Here is a 25,963-nt window from a genome sequence, read left to right on the forward strand (position 1 = left end):
TCCTCCACAGTGCTCATGGTGATGGCCATAACATTGACAATGGTAGCACCGAAGCAGCTCAGGAATGTAGTCAGTGATGGGGAAGGTGACCCATATTCCTAAGTCGAGGGTAGGGGGTTTGGTCCCATTGACTGTGGCGATTATGTTGTTGACAGGAACTTCATCTTGATCTTTGCGATGTAGTTGACAGAGGTGGCTATATCTAGCGGCATGGAGATTGGGTATCTGGAGACGACGACTTTGCGCTGCTTCTTGGCCAGATTTAGAAACTCCATTGAGCTTTCTTCCAGGAGGAAACTGACATTCTCCTGATTCTTGGGGGTGAGAATGAGCTCCCTTTTGCGGTTTGGTTGAGTTGAGAAATTTGATTAGGAGTTGGCAGAAGCGAGGGCAGGAACTGCGGCATAGGAAGGTTTTCCTTCAGTGGGCTGGACCTTGAACTTGGGCAAAGGTGCAACGACTGGCAAAGAGCTTGGGATTGTTGCAGTGGCTTCATCCAACGGCTGGGTGAGACATACTGTGCAGTTACAGTCACGGTGGTGAATCCCATCAGAGTCGAGCGTAACATTTTCAGTGGGTTCCTCAGTTTTCCGCAGCAGAGGAAGGTGGGCTGGATGTCAGTTGGGCAGGAGCTGGGTTTGGAGTAGCTGCATTGGGTATTTCTTGGTCCAAGCTGGTAGCCGGTTGGTCCGATGAAGCCAGAGTTAGGCTAGAGGCAGGCTGTGGCTGGGAGTAGGCGAGTCTTCCAGGGAAAGCTCAGCCTGCAATGGTTTGACATTGTTGGCACTGACACAGGCTATTGTAGACCTGGTCTTCTTCTTTTTGCTTGAAGGTGGGAGGATAGCATTTCCAAACCAACCTTCCTGCATGTAAAAACTTTCTTCTCTGCTGGTTTTATCTATAATATCTGAATTCCTCCTTTGGAAAATTCTGCTCTTGTAGAGAGGCAGGTCCCTTCTATGAGTCATCTTCAGGAAGAGTGCATCATGGAATAGAGTGCAATTATCACACCAACAATAGATCTGATGATGGCAGGCTTTAAAGTCCACTTCAATATTCAATTTGAGTGTGATATGGCCCCATACATAATCTCTTGAATAAGAGTATCTGTGACATGGAATGCACCTTTCCTTGGAATCTGGTGGACAGAAGCCCTGGCAGGGTAGGTCATTGGATTTGTAGATGGTATTACAGATGAAAGTCAGGCTGTAAGATCTCATGGTAGGCAAGGCAAGGGAGCCTGGTGTCCCCTGTTCCAGGTAAGCCGATTCTTGGGCAAGCTGAGACGTCCTTCCTCTTTGAGGGCTGAGCTACGACTGATTTCACTTAAGCACACAACTACAGTATATGATTATACTGAGCATATTATATGTAGTTAAGGCAATCCTTCCATACAAACAAAACAACTGTTTGGTTGTTATTGTGCCATAACCAGAGAAAAGGATCCAATGTAGTACTGTCTGGCCAGTCAAAGGACCCAATAACTCTCTAGCGGTGGTATCTCATTGGGTGGCTGCTGCCATGGCCATCCTACTACCTAGAAACCGATTGAGAAATTCAAATATAGACATTTTCAGATATAGAAATATGAGGTTCAATTAAAAAACTATTTGATAAAAGAGTGAAATTAATTATTGCATGAATTATTGATTTATGAGCTTTATATAACATAGAAATGTTACTTTCTGGTTTAAAATCAGCAGTTATTTGTAACAGTACAAAATTAAACATTAAATCTATACTAATGTTTTACTTAATATTTCGTTCATCTTTAAACGGTAGAGCAAATGATGCTCTGCCTGATAATATTGATTACAGAAAATTCTATTACTAATGCCCTTCATAAACAGGGTTGCCAATTAACTTGACATCCAAACCGAGGTGCAAATCCTGAAATGTAGCGGCAGTTGCTTCAAAAGGAGCCCAACTATAGTAATTTAGCCATCATTAAAGTGGTACTAAAAACTATTGATATTATATACTATAGAAATAGATTAGTGGGGCGGAATCGAAATCAATCAACTAAGCTTTTTATAGAAGAATAGGATAACGAAAAATTCATATTTTTATGCAAAATTAAATACTAGTTGAATGACATTTAACAAAATTAAAATTTGCAAAATAAAAGAGATTTGTTGTTCATTCAACATAATCATAAAAGGGTGTACTTAACTAAGTTTCATATAGTATATTTACATTGGTGATTGTATTGTTTTAGAATTTATTCAATTAACGAAAAAAAATTTTTTACAACAAAGGTTCAGTTAGCAAACGTGGTTATGGTGACTCTTCGTCCGATGAAGTTAGTTCCATCACAAAAGATTTAATGAATTAGCAGACCCGAATTAGCTAATACAGACGTCATTTATCATGTCTTCCTTTATAATGTTATCAGTATGCTTAATAGCCTTGACCCAATTTTCCTTGCAAATCGGAAACAAAGTCGTTTTGGATATGTTGATCGCATATGTAAAGACAATTTAAACAATCTATTGGCGCCGCGGTTTGTTTATTCCAAAGTAGCCCAATTTCAGGCAAGTAGCGGTACCATTTAATAACCCACGGCAAGGTGTTCAAAAGTAGCCCAATTGGGCGGGTAAACCGCGGGTTTGGCAACACTGGACGAAACTGACGAAGGAGAAAATTAGAGCCATTTTAAAGTGGGGGACAGTCTGCGAACGCGGCTCCTAACCTGAGCGACGACAGCGAGTGCGAAGAAGGCTCCAAACCCTCGTGCTCGAAGTTCGTGTCTTCGTTAAGCACCGTGCTAAACAGTCCTCATTTCAAGGTTTTCAAGAAAAAAAACAGCAGCGTAAAAAAGTCAAAGGAAATCATTCGGGATCCGATCTTGAAGAGGAAAGCATATCGGCGGGAAGCAGTCGCTCGACGACTCCCGAAGCGTGCGCGATGAACGTTTCAGATGTGGCGCCGAGAAGAGTGCCGCGGCGATCGGCGAAACAGAAGGCCGTCAAGTACGAAGAGAGTGACGAAGGGGAAGGGGACATCAGCCTTGATGAAAGTGATCTGGAGGATAAGATTTTTGAACACCTTGCCGCGGGTTTTGCTCAGTATTCAGGACTATTTGGAAGACTATTAGGACCCCACTTATATATATGGTTTTGAGGACACCTTAAAAAGTGTATATAAGTTATGCGTGAACCTTGAAGGATTGTATTAAAGAATCTTGTATAATGTTAGATATACATGATGCTAAGTGTACACCTACACATCTATTAGTGTACCTTAAGGACTCTATTGGATAAATGAATATGGATAAAGCCACCCTTGTAATGAAGACAAGATTAAATATGCTCAATTTAAAAGCAAATTTTCAGGGGAAAATATGCAGATAATTTATGTGACCTGTGCAAAGTTGGAAAAGGTACGACTGAATATTCATTTTCACGCCCAAAATTAGGACATTTAATGAAACTAGACATAATTATAAGTAGGTTACAAAATCCTAGCATGGATCTAGTACCATTTATAAGGAGGGCAATGCAAATGAAAGGAGAATTTAAAAAGTCCAAACTAGCCACAGTAAGTTGCTAAAACCGGTAATACCAAGGTGTTATCGTATCTGATTTCAAGGTAGAATTTGATAAAAGTAAATATTAAGAATTTCATCATTAATTTATTTATGGTATAAGTAAAATAAGCTTAATTACAATAATATGAATAAGCTAAGAAACTTTACACTTAATTATAAGGGGATATAGTGCCCGCAAACTTATTTTGCGGAGTGAGCAATTAGAACTAGGAATAAGTGTATAATATTAGGTATATATGATGCTAAATATACACCTACACATCCATTAATCTTCCTATAATTATAAAATTGTTGTCAGGATGCCAGAGAACTTCAAATCAATCAATCAATCATAGAATTGTGGTGTGAGCAACGAGGAACACGAAAGGGTTTAAGGCTCTAGACTCTGATTAAATATTGAAAGAAGAAGAAGTTTTGTTATTGTTTTGAATTTGGAAAATGGCTGATGGACTGAATACCTCTAGTCTCTCCTTCAAAAATAAAATATTTCCCGTTATTTCGAACTCTATGTGAGGATGGTGAGTGAGAATATAACTTTAATTTTAAGTTAGAATCCTTAACTTCATAAATATCTCAGGATTTGTCCTATTAAAAGATTATTTAAGGGATTTTTGAACGAGTTGAAAAGTTCGGACAAGTTTTGGTTAAAAACCTTTTTTTATTATAGCCTTATATTATGAAATTCTTATATTGTGTGGTTTATTTTAATTGTAATCTACGAATATATATAAAATAAGGTCTTATAAAACAAATATATGAATTATGGGTGACATCATCTTGTTCCAAACCAATTTCACGGCAAAAGTAAGGCCATTAAGGTAATTTGTAGAACAGTGGGCTCACCCACCCAATGAAGTAAATAGTCTGGTGGCCGTAATATCTTGCCATAATAGGCAAAATTAAGTGGATGGTATATTAGATTGGGCCCTTTATCTTGTATTTGATAAAATAGGAATCCAATTTTCTCTTATTTGAGGCTATGTCCACTAGTCTACAAATGCACCCATCATTGATTTCCAATCACCTGTGTGTATGTATGATGGCATTGTAAAGGGGGGGGGGGGGGTCGCAGAGGGTCCGTTAGCCCCTCCCCCGCCGTTAGATAAGTAGGTAAGGACATGGCTTGTAGTTTAGGTTAAGTGGGGAAGTTTAGGTTAGGTAGTGTTCTATGCATGCAAGAGGCCCTGTCCGTTATTATACAAAGGCTCTCCTTTTATTACAGTTACAGCTACGTGCTTTTCGTAACTCCTGACTCCTGTATCTATCAAATTTATAGGAATTTCTGTAGCAAATTATTAGTTCTAATTCATGCCCACGGATGGATTTAGGATATTGAAATAATATTTATATATATATATAATAGTGTGCGTTTTGAATGAGTTACACTCGACTTCCTGCCTCCAGAGATGTGTGTGTTCTCGGAGGTATTGAAGGAGGGGTAGGGTGCACACCTTAGGAATCAAATTGTCTGAGGGGTGTGTTTCTTGGAAGAATTGCACCTGTAAATCGACCTGTTAGAAATGCGTGCTTTTCAACATAGATGGGCACTCGGTAATACTGTACTCAACTGCTCTTAGTCGACCATCTGTGCTTTACTATTCAATCTTTGGGATGAAGCTTGATCTAAGACTAGCATATCATTGATGATCCATACAGAAATAGTTTGCATATTCTAAAGTTAGATACCTGGCTTTATTTTCTATTGAAATCTAGAGTACCTTAACTGAGAATGGCCTAAACTTATGTGGCTTAGGGAATAGTCCTATATACCATATATGTATTTAATGATAGTCTCTAATGCTATGTGACTCATGTATTGTCATTATGGTAATTTCAGAAAGAAAATCCCTCGGACAGGTGCTCCGAAAGCCGAGTACCTCACGAAGCGAAGAACCTCTCAATCAGGCTAGGGTTCAGATGTGTTTTGACATGGTCATCCGTGGATGAACCTGGATGACGAGAGGATTACATTATCAGTATGGATGACGTATCTAATAAGGAGTCTCCCTGCAGATGTTAGGTTCTCAGAGTTGGAGAACTATCCAAGATCGGTCGAGAAACCTCTTGAGATGTGTGAAGCAATGAAAACCATAGAAAGATGAAAGTCTTAAGGTATGGGACATAATGCAGACTATATTTATTGAATTCCAATTGCTTGCAAGGCCTTTGATACTACATGACTGTTGTAGTCACTTACTTTTGTCTTGATAATAGTAATAAATAATTATAATTATGGTTCGTCGTTCAATTAGTTCGTTATGCAGGTTTGTAATATTAGCCATGCAGTTAATTCTAATAGTCACACCTTTTCCATCATGAGGCTCAATACTTCACTGTACTCTATAAGTTTTATTCGAGCTGTGACCAATTTGTGGAATGGTCTTCCTAATTGGGTAGTTAAAATGGTAGAACTTCAAAAGTTCAGACCTGCAGCAAATGTTTTCATGTTGAACAGGCTGACACAAGTCTTTATATAGTTTATATATGAAAGATTTATTTTGATGTTACTGTTTTAATATTTATTATTTTAACTGTTCATTATTTTTCATATCGTTTATTTATTTCCTTATTTCCTTACCTCACTGGGCTCTTTTTCCCTGTTGGAGCCCTTGGGCGTATAGCATCTTGCTTTTCCAACTAGGATTGTAGCTTAGCTAATAATAATAACAGTTTAATGTATTTTGCAGTCAACAATACGAACACTGTTCTAGTGGGACGTGTACGTCTAAGGAAATGCACATCTATGAGCTGAATGAAGTCAAGATCTTTCTCAGTAAGCGAGTGGAAGGCTTTCGCTGCTGAAGCTAAACTGGAGGCTATAGGAACCAGTTATCGTAATATAGAATCACTTCAAGAGTGAACAAAAAATCTGCTTACACTTGATTCCAGAGATGTGAAAATGAAATAAAAGATATTATGAAGGTGGGTGGTGTACACAGCAATACTATGTTTTATTTCATCATTTCTACAGGCTTTTGATACCATAACCTGCAGTACTATATAGTTTTTAGAGCACTTTGATTTTCTGTTTTACAAAACCAGTCAATTATAAAGCAGCGCTGTTTCATATTTCATAATTTATACAGGATTTTGATACAATAACCAGCAATACTGTATAGTTTTTAAGAGCACTGGTTTTGTATTATAATTATAAAGATCCTAGTACTATATAGTGTAGCGTGAGTGACAGTAAATTCCTCTCATTTTTCCAGATGTGAGCATTTGTGTCAACTACGTGTGGACAGTTCTGTATTTTCCAGGAGTGTCGTTTATTTCAAGAACCTACTTTTGAGTCTTTGATTTGTGAGTATTTTGTAGTAAGTCTTTGTTATAATGAAGACTATTCTTACTCAAATACAAACCATCATTTATTAATAGGAGTGGGATTCAGCGCAACAGAAACTCGGCTGTTAAAATCTATAGAGATAGTGGCAGTTACTGCTGGGTGGCCAGGAAGTCCCACCTAATTGGCAGTCCAATGAGCAGCTACTTTGAATTCAGCTACTATGTAGGAGTGATATACTCTGTGTCCTTAACATTGGCTGTTTTTAATCATTTTATGCTTTTTTTTTTGTTTTTTAAAAGTGTATTTGCCGTCTTCTTCTGGTGGAAAACCCAGTTGCAGACATGCAAATCTGCCTTAGTTAAGCCTGGCTGCACTTGCAGCAGGTTTATGAGTCGGACTTCTGTGGACCCCAATCTCATTTGTCCTTTGTGCAAGGCTCATGAGTGCTCTCGTTCATGCCCCTGTAAAGAGTGTAGGTGATGACCTCCTTTGGAATGGTCTGAGTGTGGTAGAAGGAGGATGAAGTAGTCTTAGAGAGACTCTTCGACTTTAGAGGTGGTCATGCCAAAACTGCCACTGAGGATGCTCTTTAGCTCCTCCTTCTCGCCTTCTGGTTCTCTTAGTGCTGCTTTCTTTGGCTTCCTTTAGAGCAGAGTCCTCTGGAGGAACACCAAAGAAGGAGGAGACCCCATTTGACCCTGGGGCAGGCTTCAAGAGAGGTAGGAGTATCACCTTCCCCTGCCTCCTTGTCGTTCGCCCTCTTCATGATGAACGACGACGATGTCTGCAGGGACTTGGATCTGAGGAAATTGTGGCTTCAATGGTAATCCTTGTGCATAGAAGCTGCAGAAAAATGTTAGTAGACGTTAGGACGTCCAGGACTCCTACTGCTATGCCCTTCTCTTCTGCTGTTCCACCTGCAGAAAGAGCGCAGGATATGACGACCATCAGCAAGTCTTTACATACTGTAGGAAAAAATCCTCGGTCTTCTCCTGTGGTTTCAGCACTGCCAGTCAGGAAATCCTTGACTTCTACTTCTGGCAAGGCGAAGAAGCGTGTGCACCCTCTCTCCCCGACAAGCAGTGTTTCCTTTGTCATATTTCATAAATAAACAATAAAAAAGGGACTTATGTCAGCCTGTTCAACATAAAAATATTCGTTGCAAGTTTGAACGTTTGAAGTTCCACCGATGAGGAAGATCGTTCCATACAAGGGAGAGGATGGACAGGCGTATGCAAGCCCATTTTTTTAAATGAGAAACTTTTTCAGAGACCATATCCTTTAAGGATATACTTTCTTCCATGACCGTCTGTTAAGTGTTGGCAGACACCTATCACTTGGGATATATTTTCCCCAGGTTCGTAGGAGGTTGACAGGAGTTACTTCTTCGACTCATTATACAGGTCTAAGTGCTTCGACATTCCTCGAATTAAAGTAGCCGTTTTGCGTACAGGAATTTCCTCCGTCTTTAAGATAAGTCTTCTATGAGAGGACAAAGGTTTATTACCTCCAACGAAGTTGGAGGGATGTTATGTTTCTGCCCCTGTTTGTGTGTTTGTAATTTGTGTGTGTTTGTTTGTTTGTGAACAGCTTCCTGGTCAAAATTTTAATCGTAGAGTAATGAATCTTACAGCGGTCAACCATTATGTAAACAGCTGGAAATTATTAAATTTTGGAAGGTCAAGGTCACGGTCAAGCAAAATGTCCAATTCATGTAATCAGGTATATGTTTAGACATAAATGTCACAGAGACTTCAAACTTGGTTCATTTTTGAGTGTATGAACATTCATGGCAATTGATATACGTTAAGGTCATGGTCGAGAGATAAATTGCAGTGGTGGAGGTCTGTGCTCTACCGAGTGCCCCTGTAGTTTAAATCAATGAATTGCCCCTGACGATAATAGGAAATACGGAACAGGATCTTCCAGAAGTAATTACTGTGCACATTCCAGGCAACAATTGTAGACTAATGGGATGACCTGGACTTCTTACTACCTACTGCCAGAGGGCTCTATTCCGTTTTTAAGGGTGTGTATTGTCTGAAGCAAAAGAAAATATGAAAATTTTAACATTTGATAGGCAATTATTGTTTAAACAGAGCTTCTGGAGGAGAAGCAAAATGAACATCAGGTGAGGATAGAAATAAGAAATTTTCTTGTTAAAATTCTAATTGTTATTGTCTTTAAACCATTGTTTTTCTCATACTTTTCATCATGCTACGTAGTGCTGCTATATGTGTAATATATCTATGAATCTTACCTGACGTTCATGTGCTATTCCTTGTAAGAAAGATTTATGATTATAAAAATCCAAGAATTTTTATCTTATTCAGTACAATAAGTCTTTGCTCCCTCTCTTAGTAAGTTGTAGAAAGCATTTTTGGCCTAAATTTTAGTTTTGAGCAAAGATTTTATCATTCATGCTTTCTTTTGAATTCTTTTTTGAAATGTGAATGTCACATATTTTGTTGGTAGCTTAGTCCTCAGTGATATTCAACCATTTATATCCTTCATTTCTCTTCCCATATGGGCAAAAATACGAGGTTATTTTCTCTGTAGTAACCGTAACATAGTTTCTGTTATCATCATCAGTTTCATACAGTGAGAGGACTTGTTCCTATGGAGCAAAACTAATTATCATTCCAAGGAATAAGAAGCCCATAATTAGAAAACAAAAACCTTTGGAATTGCAACTTATTATAAAACTACATTAAGAAAGGGAAACAAATCAATTTGTGACTTTATAAATTCTTAAAAAAACAATGAAAATTGTGAAAAATTTGGTGATAATAGTTTGAGGAGGTTGAAACAGGCAGTTGTCTCTTAAACTAATGAAGACTTTCAGGTTTAAATGTTTAAAGGCTGCTCATGAATGGGAGGGGAAAGGGACAGTGACATTGTCCTATCGAGTAGGACAATGCCCTAGAGACTGACCATATATACATATGACCAGTGCCCCAAGCCCCCTCTCCACCCAAGCTATCTGCTGATAGACCTATTGGCTCCCCCAAAGCCCCCATCCTTAGCTCACAAGGATGGTGAGATTGCAGCGACCAAAGAAACTAACGAATTTTGAGCAGGATTCGAACCCCAGTCGGGCTTTCACTAGATAGGGACGTTACTATATTGTCCACCAATGTCTTAGGGGAAGGATAATACAGAGACTCGTGGTTTAAGTAATAGAAGACCTTTGGTAATGGGCTGGGTATTATGTTAACACCTTGATAGAGTAAGACTGCAGATGGTCTTCAAGATAGAGAGAACACTAATTCTGAAACAGGCTCTGTAGATGTGGAAATTCTGTTTTGAAATATGACTTCGTACGGATGGCTGTAGTGGTTATATCCCAGTGAAGGCCAATATCATAATTAGTGATAATGCAACAAAAGGAATCCCACTTTGTACAGCTGTGTGTAGATGACACACCAGCTTTGTTTCTATAATTGTTTGAGGAAGAAATACTAGAATTGCTTTTGAAATTGTTTATAGAAGGAACACCAGAATTGACCCATTGCCCTGAGAATGTAATCCAAAATTACTGCCGTTTTCTGGCTAACTGTAAGACACTGTCCTTTGTTGAGCAGATTTTCATTTAAAAGGAAACTGAGACTGAACATGTGAAGTAAATGTGTCTCCCTCTAACCACGAGCATTCTTGTATTGAGGCGTCTTAGGGTATCCATGATGCATAGAGAAGCATTGTACTACAAGAGGGATGAAAGATCTATTATCCATATGTAACTTCCTGATTTCCATAATATCCTGAACTTTTCTAGAGCTTTCATCCAGATCGGTAGAATTCCAGTGATGGATATCTTTGGAATTAGCAAATATGAAGTAAGAACACCAAGGAAACTTTAGAAAAAGTGTCAGGTTTTGATAAAGTTAGCCACAGCATCTGTTTCCCTCCCCTTAGAGATATGAATAGAAGATAGGTGATATTATGAGGACCAAGTATTTACCATACTCCAAAATATATCGATAAAACTTGACAAGTCTTCATGCGTGAATATGGCAGTCTTACTTGGGGTACTTAAGGCACTGTGGGGATATGGAGAAACTGGCTTTAATTGCTACAACTTCTGTTTGTCATGAGATTGTTTGGGACTTATGTTATTAGGTCATATGAGGTTAAGATAACAAAAGATTGCAGAAATGATGTCCTTGTGAGAAGTTCTAGAAAAACTTTCGTTAGTCATGCCTATGGAAGGTTTGTTATTGGAAGCAAGGTGAACAGATATTTGCCAGACTACTAGGAAGCTGCTACGAGTGCATGATGATGTTGGGAATTGGGATGGAGCATAACTAGAAATGCCTTAGAAATAACCATGTGTTCATAGGTGCAAAACGTGGGCAGTTCTTCAATACAGAAGATCCCCAACGTACGAACATTATATTTACAAATATTCTGAGATAAAAACACAAATCCAACTAGAAATAACAAAGATAAGATAAAGAAATACTATAATCAAACAATATTATATCATTTAATACAGTAAGCTAAACAACATTTGTAATAACCCGATATCTATTTCATATGAAACCTGACTATTTGTTGAGTTTTGTAGCTGAAAATTATAGGGATTGGATTCAGGTTAAGCCTCAAAACTTTACTTTCAAACAGCTTCTTGGAACCTACTAGGTTTAAAAGTTGAGGATTTTCTGTATATGAACTCAAGGAAACAGGAAATCTAGCTTCGTGTGTCACGATTCAATTGTAGCTGTGGGGAACAAATAGAGAGCATTAAGTCATTTTGTAAAGTACTGCTGAAAATGTGTGTAAGATAAATGCAACATAGTTTCCCATATCTTCAGTAGTGATAGACAAGAAGGTCTTTCCTCCAAGTAATCGCTTCACCAGAGTCCATACATTTGAATACTGCAAGCATTTAATATCCAATAACTCTTCAGAAATCGATAATTTTGTAAAGCTGCCGTGAAGACTCCTTCAATCCTGATGAAGAAAATTCCCAATTCCAACTTGTTCTTTCATGATCCTTAGATTGAAAGATTTCAGTGATTTTGAAGACTTTGGAGCCTCAGTTTGATTCTCGCTCTTCTGAGCTTAGCAGGAGAGAGGAACTTCCACTCTTTCTTTTGAAAAGTTTACAATCATTGCAGCAGTAGGGGATTCAGCATTATGAAGCTTCATCTGTGGTGGATAACGGGGGAGGGTAGGGGGCTGTGGCACTCTAGCAGTACCAGCTGAACTCGGTTGAGTCCCTTGTTAGGCTGGAGGAACGTAGAGAGTAGAGGTCCCCTTTTTTGTTTTTGTTTCATTTGTTGATGTCGGCTAACCCCCAAAATTGGGGCAAGTGCCTTGGTATATGTATGTATGTACAATCATTGCACCATTTTGCCCTAAAGAAATGTGAGTTGGATTCTTATGTATGTTTCCAATAAGGAACTCCCACATTGATTCAGGCTCCTGAGACCTGACTTCAGATTGGGATCTCTGCAAATCTTCCACTTGTGAAGTGCATATCCATGCCTTGTTCATATTCAGCCCCTTTTGGTATTTATAGGCTGACAATTCTTCTGTCATGTGAATTCATTTCTAACTAGTTTTGGCTAAATACATATTAAGAAAATATGGTTTTTATGTTATGAAATACTTGATTTATTACCATGGTATAATATTGTGGTCTGCCTTTGATTCAAATCATTAGGACTTGAATCTAGATTGTGGTTTATCGTATCCAAGTTACGAAAAAGCATTATGTACTTCAGAGTACAGTATGTATTGCCTTTTGATTAGAGAATTTAAGGCTTATTTCCAGAAAGTTGAAATTTTCATTGTTATTATTATTTCTAGACTACAATGGCTTACTTGATAAATTTTATGTTAAATAAAGATGAAATGGCAAGCAAGTTAAACTAAATAATCTAATGCATTCAAATTTTCAGAATTATGCAAGTAGAGGCTGAAGAATGATTAAGACATTATTGAATTAAATAATTAAATGACTTTGTCTATAGAGAAATTAATGTATTCAAAAGTTCAGACTTATGCAAGTAGGCTTAAAGAATCATTGAGATATTGAAAATATACAGATCAGTAATGTACTGTACAGTATATTGCTTGTAAATGTACAGAAATCATCCACTGTAGAATAGAATTTGAGAGAGATATAAAATGCATATTTTAAGATTTCTTCATATCTGTATTATTTTGGAATATTTTTGAAAGCACAACTAAAATATTTTATTTTCTTTTTCAGATTATCGCCATTCATAGGGAGTTGAAGACTTGCAGACTTGAAATGACCACTGAAGATTTGTCTTTCAAGAGAGAAGAGGTTATCAAATGAACGTGTGTCGCTACCTAGAAATCCCAAACAGACAAAACGTCTGACATCTTCAAAAACACAAAATAACACAGAGCTATGAAAAACACATCCGAACGTTCACGGCTGCTAACAAGGAATGATGGGAGAAGGATAGGTAGTGGGAGTGGTGAGGGGAGGTGGGGGGCAGTAGCTGTAGAGAACGACACCTCGTAGTAACCGGGGATGTTGACGAAGGAGAAGACTAATAAGTAATGGACCTCTGGTAGTGGTTTCACTCACCCCAGTTATTATACCGACACCCTATAAGGGTGAGTGAGCTGGGTATAGTCCTGGCATTTCATGCAACTTTTTTCTCTGGTATTTTCAAACATAAAACTTAACCGCTGGTTATATAAGAATGGCTAACGTCCCCCACACCTCGGCTGAACTATTCAAAACTCGCGGCTAACGCAGGTATGTCAGGTGTACACTAGCGCCCTGGTGGACTACAGGTAGAACTACTCCCACTTATTCAGATTTTCCCTGCCGGTCGTACTGGTCAGAACATTGAAAATTCACTCGCTATTTACATTCAATTGGACGGTTTATTTGGTGATGTACTCTGTCTTTTTGTTTTTGGCTTTCGCTTTGGTGATTTCCTTTTCAAATATTCTTGAAATCTTTATTATTGTGATGTTATTTAGTTATTTTTACCTTTGTTATTGTTTAATTTTCTCTGTCACTTTTCAATATGGCCGACCCCTCCCCTTTATATAGGAAGTGTAGTAAAGGTTGTCAGACTCGACTTCCTAAAGGTTCTGTTGATCCGCACACAATTTGTGTTAAATGTAGAGGGAAATCGTGTGCTTATGGGGATCGGTGTGAAGAATGTTCTTCGTTAACGGAAAGTCAGTGGGTAGCTTACGAGCGTTATACAGTACTCAGAAATTAGAGAAAGATAGAATTAGAAAATAAAGGATTAGACGTAGTTTGTCCCGTTCTGTGGATTTATCTAGGTCTGATGTAATTTATCCTATTTCTTCCCCCGTAGTGGTAGATCAAGAGCCGAAAGAACCTACGATGAGGGAGATGTTATCCGCAATTCAAGCTCTCGGTGTGAGGGTTGAATCTTTAGCAGCGGACAAAAAACAAATGATGTCAGAAATTAATTTACTTAAAAGTGGTCGGACTAGTGATCGATCAAGTGTTAAAAGTCCAACGAATTTGTTAAGTGTGGTGGAGGGCGCGCCTGTGCGATCCTGTCGTTTGCCTAGCCTAAGACCTCTGTCAAGCTCCCGGACCCAGGGGAGAAGTTATGTCGAAGGGCGAAAGGGAACAAGAGGCTTCATCAGTCGCGTAGACGTTCCCTCGAGTGATTCTGATGGCGTAGCTCAGGGAGCTCACCCTCACCATAGAAAAAGTGAGGTTAGTTCTTTGTCTCCCTCTTTAGATGAGGGGTCACGTGATGACAGGTGGCGTAAAGAATCTAGACCGATTAAGAGGAGAGTTCAGTCAGTGGAACAGCTGCACTTTTCCTCCCCGCAACAGCTGGGGTGTAGTCATTGGGAAACACCTGAACGTTTTCGGTCCCTTGACGAGTGTTCTCTTGCGAAGCGCTCGAATCTGTGTTCCGATGGGGATAGAGTAATGGATTCGGATGCGGAGTTAATTTCTGGTTTGGGTGTGACGATTCATGCTCCACCTCTTCCTTCGGACTGGGATTCTTCTCCCGAAAGGGGTAAAGGATTGGAGAGCGATGAAGAGGACGAATTCGCTATAGAAAAGGCTGTACAATTATCTCCTCAAGACGATCCAATGTGGAATATGTTGTTGAATGTGAAATAACAGCTCTCGTCGATGATGCAGTCTTATCGACCAGTTGTTGGTAGTGAGGCTGGGCGTCAGTCTTCGGTGGTAGACCCGTTGTCGCACAGGCGGCCTGTTGTCTCTGCGACTGATGTGATATCGCACAGGCGGTCTCCCAGTTTCACTGTTCAGCGGAAGGTTGGAGTAGATTTGTCTCGGCAGAGCTCTGTTTCACAACAAATATCAAAGGAACATTCAGCCGATATTCAGTCCAAGCGTTATAACGTTCGCCAAATGGCGGAGAGAGCCGCGAAGAGGCAGGATGGAAGCAGGAGCGGGGCGCAAGCGGAGCCTGAGCGGCAACATGACGAGCCTCAGGAGTTAATTGATGAAGGCGCTGAACGTCGCCAGCAGCGCCAGCGTGACGATCCACGCCAGTCGAGCCATGAATGGGCAGAGCGCCAGCGCGTGAGCGCGATGCGCACAGATATGGAACAACGCAAGCGCGCCCATGTCGACACTGTTGCGCCTGCACAGGAGGTTCAACGTTCGGGTCAAAACGCCGCCCCAATCTCTGGATTAGAAGATCAGGATGAGGTTCTCTCTCATGAGGAACAGTTGGAGGATATCTCAGAGGGAGAGGAGGAGAAACCACCTCAACATGCGGTGGATTTCAAAAGGTTAATGCTAGTCTTCTCGAAATTATTTCCAGACAATTTTGCTCCAGTTACTCCGCGATCTCCCCCTTCTGAGTTTATCTTGGGCAAGACAGTGAAGACTTCTTTTTATACAAGAATGGTGCTTTCCCGCTCTTCTAAGAGAGCATTGAAATTAATGGGAGCATAGATGGATACAAGAAAAGCTATGGGCAAGACATGCTTCGCTTTTCCACCAGCTAAGTTAGCCTCTAAATCGAACGTTTGGTATGAGACGGGAGAGGTCTTAGGCTTGGGAGCTCCGGCGTCTGCGCAGGGAGACTTCTCAAACCTGGTGGATTCTTCCTGTCACATGGCCATGAGAAAGACAAAAGTGTTGTGGTCAATGTCGGAGTTTGACCACCTCTTAAAAGGATTGGTCAGAGCATTTGAGGTGTTTAATTTACTGGACTGGTCACTGGGAGCCTTAAGCAGAAAAGTGGCCATGATGAAGGACACGGACACAAGTATTCTTATCCAACTTATGTCATGTATGGACAGAGCAGTCAGGGATGGTTCTAATGAGCTGGCTGCTTTGTTTACTGCAGGGGTTATAAAGAAAAGAGCTACTTTGTGTTCCTTCCTCTCTGCGGGGGTCACTCCATGTCAGAGATCAGAGTTGCTTTTTGCGCCCATGTCTTCGGCTCAATTTCCGCAGGATTTAGTTAAGAAAGTGGCTGCAAATTTGACTCAGAAGGCTACTCAGGATTTGGTTACTAAAACAGCCAGTAAGATTTTGCCTACGTCCTTCCCTTCTCGTAGAACTAAGGAGGGGACGTCATATTCGCATTCTGCTCAGCCCTTTCGGGGTAAACCTACAGGGAGAAGTATTTTCAAACCAGAGGCAAGAAAGCAAGGAAAAGAGGAGCCAAGCCCAGTCGGGGCTGGGTCTGACTGCTCTCCCCTTCCAGCAGTGGGAGCCAGGCTGAACAACTTCTGGCAGGCCTGGGAGAAGAAGGGAGCGGATCCTTGGTCGGTACGTCTTCTAAAGGTATGATACAAAATTCCGTTTGTATTAAAGCCTCCTTTAGTCGCAGATCCGGTGGATCTTTCGCCCAAGTACAAGAGAGGACCGAAGAGGCAAGCCATGCACCTGCAAGTGTCGCTTCTACTCAAAAAGAGAGCGATAGAAATGGTACAGGATTTGGAGTCTACAGGGTTTTACAACCGTTTGTTCCTAGTTCCCAAGAGTTCAGGGGAATGGAGACTGGTTCTGGATGTGAGCGCCCTCAACCGCTACGTCCAGAACTCGAAATTCACTATGGAGACTCAGAAGACTGTGCTGGCAGCAGTGAGGAAAGACGACTGGATGGTATCATTGGACCTCCAGGACGCTTATTTTCATGTTCCAAGACACCCAAGCTGCAGACGTTATCTGAGGTTCGTATACAGGGAAGACGTCTTCCAGTTTCGAGCCTTAGGTTTTGGCCTCTGCACAGCTCCTCTTATTTTTACAAAACTAATGATGAATGTGGCGATCATGCTGCACTCAAGAGGCATCAGAGCCTCCCTGTACTTGGACGACTGGTTGATAAGAGCTCCCTCGGTCGAGCACTGTTTGAAGGACCTTCAGTTGACCCTGGATTTGACAAAAGAATTGGGACTTCTAGTGAGTTCAAAGAAGTCACAGCTGACTCCGTCCCAGAAGATCCTTTATTTGGGGATGGAGATTCGGAGTCAGGATTTTCAGGCTTTTCCGTCGCATGCAAGGGGTCAGTCAGCCCTTCTAAGGCTGGGAGCCTTTATGGAGAAAAGAGTCACTACGGTAAGGGAATGGATGAGTCTTCTGGGAACCCTCTCGTCTCTAGAGAAGTTTGTATCTGTGGGAAGGTTGCACCTGCGCCCCCTTCAATTCCACCTCAATGCTCATTGGAAAAGGGGAGACAGTCTTGACAAGGAGAGTATTCCTGTTACAAATACGATCAAATCACATCTTCAATGGTGGAACAATGCTCACAAACTCAACGAGGGTCTATCGTTGGAGCAGAGGAACCCAAACCTTGTGTTGTTCTCAGACGCCTCAAATTCGGGGTGGGGAGCAACATTGGGGTGAAGGGAGATCTCAGGGCATTGGACAAAAGAACAGAAGGCTCTTCATATCAATCAGAAGGAGCTCTTAGCGGTGCACTTAGCCCTCAAAGGATTCGAGGGCCTGGTCCTGGACAAGGTGGTACAGGTCAATTCGGACAATACCACGGCCCTAGCGTACATAGCGAAGCAGGGGGGGACCCACTCGGAGTCTCTGTACAAGTTGGCGAAATCTCTACTCCTCTGGGCAAAGGAAAGGAGGATTCTTTTATTGACTCGATTCATTCAAGGAGCCAAGAAAGTGCGGACAGGCTCAGTAGGAGGGACCAAGTTCTGTCCACGGAATGGATGCTGCATCTGGAGGTTTACAAGAAGTTGTGGCGATTATGGGGTCGCCCTCTCATAGATCTCTTTGCAACCTCCAAAACAAAGAGACTGGGAACGTATTGCTCTCCAGTACAGGATCCCGAGGCAGCTCACATAGACGCGTTCCTGCTGGATTGGGTGCACATGGATGTTTACGCGTTCCCACCCTTCAAGATCCTATACAAAGTAGTGCAAAATTTCGTATCTCACAAGGGGACCAGAATGACTCTAATTGCTCCTTTTTTGCCGTCGAAAAATGCGCTTTCCTTTTTAATAAGGCTTTTAATTAGAGAAGCTCATTCTCAGTGTAATGAGGCAGATCTTAGACTGCTCAAGGTGAAGGCTCACAAAGTAAGAGCAGTGATTACTTCAGTGGCTTTTAAACAGAATCGTTCTCTGCAAAGCATAATGGATGCGACTTTTTGGAGAAGTAAATCTGTATTCGCATCTCATTATTTAAAACATGTGCAGACTCTTTATGAGGACTGCTATACTTTGAGTCCATTCCTTGCTGCGAATGCGGTAGTAGGTGAAGGATCTACCACTACGTTCCCCTAATCCCTAGTACCCTTTTTCTTTCTCTTGGAACTTTGTTGTCTTTAAGGTTGTATGTGTAGACTGGTCGACAGTCTTCCGCAATCTATTGATTTGGTCAGGTGGTCATGTTGTTCCTTGAGAGCGCCCGGAACAAGGGTATTAGTTGAGGTCCTGTCATGTTAGAGGTTATGGCACCGTTTGACAGCTCCTAGAGATCTTCAGCCCCCTGGGTGGACCGCTGGATCTTTTAAGGATAACAGACAGAATAAGCCAGAGAACCATTGCAGTCTGTTTTCCTTATCAGGTACGAACCGCTTATTTTAGTTATATGTAACTATTAAGTGAATTTTCAATCAAATTGCTGTCTCAGACCCGCCACCTAGGGTGCCAATCAGCCATTCTTATATAACCAGCGGGTAAGTTTTATGTTTAAAAATGATATTTTCATAATAAAATAAATTTTTGAACATACTTAGCCGCTGGTTATATAAGTTATAATCCCACCCTCCTCCCCTCTAGAGACCTAGAGGCAAGAAAATTCTGATGAAGTGGGAATAGTTCTACCTGTAGTCCACCAGGGTGCTAGTGTACACCTGACATACCTGCGTTAGCCGCGAGTTTTTGAATTAGTTCTGCCGAGGCGTCAGGAATGCTAGCCATTCTTATATAACCAGCGGGTAAGTATGTTCAAAAATTTATTTTATTATGAAAATATCATATCTCTTGTGTAACAACACTTGAAAATATTTTGTATGAGAAAAGAAAGTCTTATGACTTAGGTAAAAAATTCTTTTACACTTTTGATTAAGTTCACTTATTATTTTACTAGCCGAGTTTAAAAGGACACCCTATTAGAGTTTATTTATTGTTTAAAACAATTTATTTCTTGTTTAAAACAGTTTAGTTCTTGTTTAAAACAGTTTTGATTATTTTTTTCAGTGCCAAGTATTTCAAAATCCCTTTTGTAGACGCTGTGTTAATTCTAGTACAACGTGAAAGTTTCAACATTCTTGGTATTACACACACGGTTATACATATCGACATCACAGTCCTGTAAAGAAGACTCTGCCTCTATTGGCAGAATTCCATTGTATTTTATCATATTTATATTAATGGTGATTATTATAATGGGTACATTAAGATTTTATAGTCCATTATAGCCAACTTCTTGAGTTAACTAAATCTCTTAGCCTTTCTAAAAAGCTCGCTGCCATTCTCTGTGCATTTGATGTATGTTGTATTTTATTGTATTTCATGTTTAGATTTATTATTAGCAGACAGAACACATTTTGATGTAGCAAAGGTTCTATTTTAAACTCACATTTGAATGTTTACCTGAAACTACATGACGATAGTGAGAAAATTCCAATTAAGAAAGGAGTTAGACAGGGAGACCCCTTCTCGCCTAGATAATTCACAGCATTTCTTAATTGAAAATAAGCAGCAAATACAGATCTGGGGAATTTCTATGGAGAGAGAGAGAGAGAGAGAGAGAGAGAGAGAGAGAGAGAGAGAGAGAGAGAGAGAGAGAGAGAGAGAGAGAGTGTGTCGAGGCATAAGTAGTGGCCTTGCAAGTGTTGGTACGCGTTAAAGACGTGATTTTCAACGTATAGGTCTTTCCGTACGTGTTGCTTAGCCGGGGTTAGTAAATCTGATTTCATGGGATAGACTCCCCTTGTGGTGTGTAGGTCTTTGAGTATGTGCTGCTTTGCCGGGGCTTGTAAATCTGACGGCAGGGGTAGACTCCCCCACAATGTAATGTAGGCTTTGTAGATTGCCAGAGGAGGTGCGAGACATGAAGAATTAGATAGGGACGACCAACCACCTCCTATCATTTCTGCCAATGAGAATTCCTTTATATATTCTTTCTCCAAGTCCATGTGACGAAGATTATTCTAGAATAAATCAAATGAAAAAGTGTAAAATACTGCACTTATTTAACAATTTCATAAAATCACAGATTAAATATTTAAGCAAAATAATATAAAAGTTTTCTGAGGTTGAATGTTGAGTTTCTCTTCCAGGGATTTCGCTGAGACATTTCAGAGAACAATGTAGAGTTGGGGGTGTCATTATCATTATCATTATAGGAGACGATATCAAACAAAGTTATTCATTTTATGTTCTTAGGAAGATTAGTCTATGATGGAAGTCATTATTCAAGGCAGGGTATATTTGTTATAAGATAGCATAACCAGAATGGCTAGTCAAATGTTCAGGCTATTCAGTAGTCAGTCTTGAGTTGTGGGAATGGATAGTTGGATAGTCAAATACCATATGAGGTAAGGCTAGTTGTTAGCTAGACTTACGTTAGGGAATAGTTGAACCAGATGGATAGTCGAGTATTGTACGAGAGAGAAGTTTTGGAGTATCAATATTAACCAATTTTAATCGAGATAACTTCAGGTGCTAGAAATGTGTTCTGCCTGTTAATAATCATCGTAGGATTTTGTATATATAAATATTCTGTATTTAATCCCATTACAGCAAATGAGCAAAATCTTTTGAGTTCTCTTTAGAAGTCAAATTTTGGTCGGGATTTTCATAGCTGTGAGCAGAAGTTTGACCTCGTAGATCAAGAGAGGACATTCTTCTTCTTGTAGTAGGAAAAGGTGTTTGTTCACACTAAAGCCAAGACTGTTTCTGTGTCCGTTTCGTGAGATTAGGCTGAGAAAACCACAGGTCAAAGTGCCGGTGAAAAAGATAAAGCTTTGGAAATGTTAGTCGATAGGTTAAAAAACTTCATTGTTTAATGAGAGACTGAAATTTAAACTTCATTCATTTTTCCAAAGCGGTACTGATATCAAATAGAGTAGTCTTTTAGTCTTGAATTTAATATATTTGCCTGATTAGTCTCTGAAATTTAATAATTACAGATTTGTTTGAATTTTTCTAAATATCAAGTGACCTTAAGTTAGTTTTGTGACATCTTAATTGTTCGAGCAATAGCCTGCGATACTTGGTCTCTTTCGCATGATATATTTAGTCACCCTTCAGGAGGTTAGAACATTGAAGTGATAGATTAAGTGGGATAATGTTTTATGTTCTATTCACTTTTGAATCGATATGTTTTTGCTGAGATCAGAAAAACATGTTCATGAACTTCAGCTTTAGACAAAAAAGGGAATCTGTAATGCAGTAGTTTTTCTATCTGATTTTATATTGTTAGATTACTACTTATCTGAATGTAGATTTTTCAATATTAAACTTACCCGATAATCATGTAGCTGTCAACTCCGTTGCCCGACAGAATTCTATGGAGGGATACGCCAGCTATCACAATACTAGAAGGGGGTGTATTTACCAGCGCCACCTGTGGCCAGGTACTCAAGTACTTCTTGTTGACACCTCCTCAATTATTCCTCTGTCGTGCTTCCGGCAAGACGTTCTGGGATACGCTTATGTTCTTGGAGTATTTTCACGACTTTGGTGAAGTATTTCTCTTTGATTTCGGCTGTCGCTTTACTGGAAAACTTCTATATTAGCTTAGTTAGCTTTTGGAATTAATTTGATTAATTTTGGTGACGAGAGAGTATGAACTCTCGTTCACCTTTCAATGGCCGACCCTTCCCTTAGACGGAAGTGTTGGTGTCTAAGAGAGTATAGACTCTCTTTCTTAATTTTGCTTAACAAAAGTTATAGATTTATTTTATATCTCTCCGCCTCTTATAGGCCTCTTCGATTAACTTCCTTTTATTATAAACTCATTAAAATTAATTTTTATATTTGTTTATATTCGACCTTCCTAATAGTAGGCGGTCTTTTACCGAAGTTAATAAACTTTGAGCCCGTCATTTCGGTTTTACCTGTTAACATATTATGCTATTTCCGCCACAGAGTTTGAAAGATTTTCTTTGACAGTCTCGTACTGTTTTCAAAGCTGAACTAACGTTTTGTTTTGTCTCTGCAGTTGTTGACGTTCAGAACGTTCAACTTGCACTCTATCGTTACGATAGAGAAAGAATGTTCACGGTTTCACGTTGCAGTAAGAGTAACCATGTCTAGCGTTTTGTTCATTCTTTCTTAACTTAATGGTTTTGATCCTAATAAAGGAACTTTTCAGTTTTTTTCCTTTACAATAATATGTTTTAACGATATATATGATTGGGCTCTTCTCTCAGGTTCTAAGTCAAGAGAGAGAGAGAGAGAGAGAGATAGAGACGGAGGGAGAAAGAGGATAAACGTTTCATTCAAGCCTGCCAGGCGTACGAGTAACGTCGTTATCGTTTTTTTTTTTTTTGCTCTTCTCCCTAGTCTCTTTAGGGGAAGAAACTAAACGTTTCTAGAGTGATCTAGTGTTTAGTCTCTTTCCAACCACTGATTTATCTTTCATTAGATTTTTCTGTTACATTGTAATTCTGTTTTCGCAATTACTAACTTTGAGAAAGGATAGAATTGCGTATTTCAGGTACAAACCACTTAAAGTTTCGAGTTCAGTGAAATAAGTGCAAACAGAAATCAAAGTGATAAGTGATTAGTGCGTGAGGGTACTTTTGTGCGCGCCAGTCGTCCTCCCAGTCCGGGACCTCTTGCAAGCTCCCAAGCCCAGGGGAGAAGCAATGTCGAAGGGCATAAGGGTTCAGCAGGCCTTGATCGGCGCACAGAAGTATTCTCGGTGGTTGTGGGCGTGTCTTACCGAGACCGTCACTCCCACCCGCAGACGATTGAGCCCTTATTTTGCTCGTCTGCAGAAGAGATTAGGGGAGAAAATAAAGGCAGAGTAACGCTGGTCTCAGGTCTCAAGACTTCTTAAACGTTAAGTCCAGACCTATGCCAGACGTACGAAGTTAAAGTTCACAACCCGAATGCAGTCATTGGGTTAGCTCTGACTCTCCTCAGTCATCAGTTGATTACACTCCGACTAAGAGGAGTAAGGTTCTGCCACAACAGATCTCTGCTGTTAAGGCTTTACCTCAGCAGAACTTAGTGTCTGCCGACCCCAAGTTAACTCTACTGCAGTCCATACAGTCACAACTTTCGGTCTTGATGCGTGAGTGTCGGGCTGAGAGTGTTGCACCGCCTGCACTCCCTCCACCTGTTCTCGCTGCACCTGTGCTCGCCCAGCCTGCACCTGCTCCGCCTGTGCTCGCCCAGCCTGCACCTGCTCCGCCTGGTCGCAGCGCCATCTGCCAGGCGTACGATGTTGTGAACTCTACTACAGTCCATGCAAGCACAGCTTTCGGACTTGATGAGTGAGTGTCGGGCTGAGAGTGTTGCTCCTCCGCCTCCGCCTACACTCCCTCCTCCTACACTCGCTCCGCCTGATCACAGTACCATCTGCCAGGCGTACGATGTTGTGGACTCTACTACAGTCCATGCAAGCACAGCTTTCGGACTTGATGAGTGAGTGTCGGGCTGAGAGTGTTGCTCCTCCGCCTCCGCCTACACTCCCTCCTCCTACACTCGCTCCGCCTGATCACAGTACCATCTGCCAGGCGTATGATGTTGTGGACTCTACTACAGTCCATGCAAGCACAGCTTTCGGACTTGATGCGTGAGTGTCGGGCTGAGAGTGTTGCACCTCCTGCACTCCCTCCACCTGTTCTCGCTGCACCTGTACTCGCCCAGCCTGCACCTGCTCCGCCTGTGCTCGCCCAGCCTGCACCTGCTCCGCCTGGTCGCAGCACCATCTGCCAGGCGTACGATGTTGAACCACTTTCGGAGTTTGCTGTTCACAGTGTTGTTCAGCCTCAGCCTTCTTTAAGGCAACCCTTGCTTTGGGATCAGGAGAGTTACACTCTTCCTCCTCCTCCCCTTGCTGCTCCACCAGTGGTGCAACTCTCGGTTGGGGTACAACAACCTCTCCCCTCCGTGAGTCTGTCTGCTCAACCAGCGCTGCACCGAGTTCAACCCTCATCTAGGCAAGCTCATCTACACCATGCACTTGCGCCTCAGGAGCCTCAGCTTGCTAGAACTTTACCTTGTTCTGCGCAGCCTCAACCTTCTCATGCTCCACTCATCTCTCAGGAACAGGAACGGACTACTCCGCCTCCGTCCTCCGCTCAGCTGGTGCAATCCTTGGGTGCAACTCTTGCTAGGAGTCAACCTCCTTCACCCTTGCACCTGCCTTCGGCTCCGTCTGTTGTTCAGCCTATGCAGTCTGAACCTCAGGTTTTCCCTCAAGTTGAGGAAACCTCTGTTGTTGCTCCAGCTCGTTCTGACTCTGCTGTTCAGCATACCATGGTTTAAACCCCATGCAAGCATGCATAAAGCACTCTAGCACTGGTCATGGAATTTCTGAGAAATGTTAAACGCCATGCACACGCTCTGCTTTCCTTTCAGCAGGCTCTGCTTACAGCAGGCTCTACTTACTACATGCTCAGCATTCAGCATGCTCTGCATTCAGCATGCTCTGCATACAACATGCTCTGCATACAGCATGCTCTGCATTCAGCATGCTCTGCATACAACATGCTCTACATACAGCATGCTCTGCATACAGCATACTCTGCATACATCATGCTCTGCATACCTTACCGCATGCTTCTCAACACATCTTGGGTTGTTGCCAACTCACTAGACTGTCAAGCAGTTTCATAACGTTGCCTTCTAGTCTGCTGCTTTGCACCAGTGAACCCTCACTCAGAGAACTTAGCTTTTCTAGGATAAGGTCCCTGTAGATGAGAAAGTTCTTTTCTCCCTCCTTCTGATATTCCCTTGAGGACTCTGTCATTTGGAGGGAGCCTTTAGCTGCATAACCTCTTATGGACTTTTATTTAAGCATAACATGCTTACAGGGAAGGTAATGGTTACACTTCAGCCGCTAATCCCGTCTGTTACCACACCTGCTCCCATAAACCTTGAGCTGTGTTGCATGACATGCAGCCCAAGCTTAGTCCTTGTTAGAGGATTTTTTGTTTACGGAGTCAATGTGTCACGGGGAAGACGTTCAACAACCAACAGAAGGGACTTGTTGTGACGCAGTGGGCAACCTCAGCAACCCGTTAAGGAGTTGTCTGTACGACCCAGACAGTCTAGACAGATTCGGGTTGTCACTGTACTTCCTCGCTTGCCCATGATTGACAGTTTACAGACTGTGCAGCAGTATCATGATCTTGTGTCCGGCTCCGTCAGACGACTGGCTTTTAAGAGCTCCCTCAAGTCGTCGCTGTCTGGAGATTTTCAAATGGACTATGGATCTGACCAAGGAACTGGGCCTCCTGGTCAATTTTGAGGAGTCTCAGCTCGTTCCATCCCAGACCATTGTCTCCTTGGGTATGGATCTTCAGAGTCGAGCTTTTCGGACTTGTCCGTCGGCCCCAAGGATCTTCCAAGCCCTAGAATGCATCCAGAGCATGCTGAGAAGGAACCGATGCTTAGTCAGGCAGTGGATGAGTCTAACAGGGACACTTTCATCGCTGGCCCTGTTCATCGAGTTAGGGAGACTCCACCTCCGCCCCCTTCAGTATCATCTAGCTGCTCACTGG

General features: G+C 41.3%; 2 long non-coding RNA genes across 2 annotated transcripts in view; both read left to right on the top strand.

The window, feature by feature from the left end:
* Nucleotides 1–25,963, top strand: part of LOC137633939 (uncharacterized) — a 359,450-nt gene that overhangs the window by 241,666 nt on the left and 91,821 nt on the right. The gene's annotated exons all lie outside the window — the stretch shown is intronic.
* LOC137633957 (uncharacterized) lies at nt 3,983–6,857 on the top strand. The gene is made up of 4 exons (XR_011042383.1): nt 3,983–4,068; nt 5,388–5,662; nt 6,238–6,472; nt 6,763–6,857. It is a non-coding gene; the product is annotated as an uncharacterized lncRNA (long non-coding RNA).

This window comes from Palaemon carinicauda, chromosome 43 (genome assembly GCF_036898095.1).
Source record: "Palaemon carinicauda isolate YSFRI2023 chromosome 43, ASM3689809v2, whole genome shotgun sequence".
Classification (NCBI taxonomy): Eukaryota; Metazoa; Arthropoda; class Malacostraca; order Decapoda; family Palaemonidae; genus Palaemon; species Palaemon carinicauda.